The sequence below is a fragment of the Etheostoma spectabile genome, chromosome 17 (genome assembly GCF_008692095.1).
Source record: "Etheostoma spectabile isolate EspeVRDwgs_2016 chromosome 17, UIUC_Espe_1.0, whole genome shotgun sequence".
Lineage (NCBI taxonomy): Eukaryota > Metazoa > Chordata > Actinopteri > Perciformes > Percidae > Etheostoma > Etheostoma spectabile.
The window spans coordinates 2,103,945-2,105,771 of record NC_045749.1 but is presented as its reverse complement, the minus strand read 5'-3'; positions in this window follow the sequence as shown (position 1 = coordinate 2,105,771).

Sequence of the window (1,827 nt, the reverse complement as noted above, 5' to 3'; positions counted from 1 at the left end):
TTCTTTTTCTACACTTTTCTCAACATTTTTGTCAATTTTATTCGTTTTGTTTTGTCACTTTTTTACTTTTTTTTTAAAATTATATTTTAGTCAATTTTAAAACAATTTCTTTGTCACTTTTTCCAATGTTTTTGATGCTTTTTTGTCACTTGTTCCAATGTTTTGGTCACTTTTTCAGCATTTAAAAACAAAATGATTTAGTTTATTTTTTTTTTTCCTGCATTTTTTTTGTCACTTTTTGTCATAGTTCTGATGTAGAACGTTTTTGTAAACGGGTCAAATTTGACTTGAGAACTGGAGGGTTAAATAGTAAGCTATATAAGGAACGACCGAATGAGATTTTGAACACCACACTGAAAACTACGTAATGTCATTGCGTCAGTAGATATAGATAGAAAGATATTGATCCCAAGAAAATGGGAAATTATGGTGTTACAGCAGCAAAATATCAGTCACACAGCACAGAATATAAACATAAATTAAATATCGGATACAATATACTTACATACAATATATATGAAATAACAGGATGAAATACAAGAACTAATGTTTGAATATATACAAGTGGTGCAACTGCTTAACTAGAAATTTCATTTAAATAATTTAATTCTGAAAAATAAAGTTGGTCTCACACAAAAATCACTCAGTGTTTTTAAATATTGTGTCTTGCAAAATCCAAGAATATTAACTGAGTGTGTCTGACGTTGGCCGGCACATGTTCACGTTAAAAAGCGTGTGTGTGCATGAGTACTACGGTCATGCACAAAGCGTCCCGGTTTAAGTTCCGTGAAACCTGGTCACCCTAGTTTAACGCTTCTGTCGTCCTCGGGTCAAATTTGACCCATGTTTAAAGTTTCTATATCAGAACAGTTGGGTTTCTTTCAACCAAATTTGATTGAATTTTGGGTGTTTTATTGAATTGTATAGAATTATTCAGACTTCACTTTGACAGTCTGCTATTATCCATCAACATACGTTCCTTTGATCTTAAATCTTAGTTAGAATTATTCCTACTTTCTGCTTTTTTACCTTAATAGTTATTTTTGTTTTTTATTTTTCTGGCACAATGTTCTGGGTTGAAATTTCAACATTTTGTTGTCTTTTTCAACACTTTTCTCAACATTTTTGTCAATTATATTCAATTTTATTTGTCACTTTTTTTACTTTGAAAAAAAATCATCCATCCATCTTCATCCGCTAATCCGGTATTGGGTTGCGGTGGCAGCATCACAAGCAGGGGACCCCAAACTTTCTCTTTCCCGAGCCACATCAACCAGCTCCGACTGGGGGTCCCGAGGCGTTCCCAGACCAGGTTGGAGATTTAATCTCTCCACCTAGTCCTGGGTTCCTATGATCTTAACTATTAGTTAGAATTATTCCTACTTTCAGCTTTTTTACTCAAAAGTTATTTTTGTTTTTTATTTTGGCACAAGAAATGGGCCGTTGAAATAAGCAGTAAAATGTTAACATTAAAAATATCAATAAACTTTGGCAAAAACATCAAAAAAAGCACCCACAACATTGAAAAAGTGACAACAATTTTGGAAAAAGCGATAATAATGTTGAAAAAGAGTAACCAAAACGGTTTTTTTTCATGGTTGACGGGAAACCAACACAAGGGTTAAAATCCCCCCCCAAAAAATAGTGTAAAACTAGTGGTAAAAATGTCAAAAAATCTACAAAAACTAACAGTGAAGGGATAAAACACGGAAGTAAGTGACAAAAGTGTCAAAAACAGTGTTCATTTTTTTGAGCCGGAAAGACAACACATGGGTAAATGGCAATCAACAACAACACAAACACACACACACACACACACACACACAC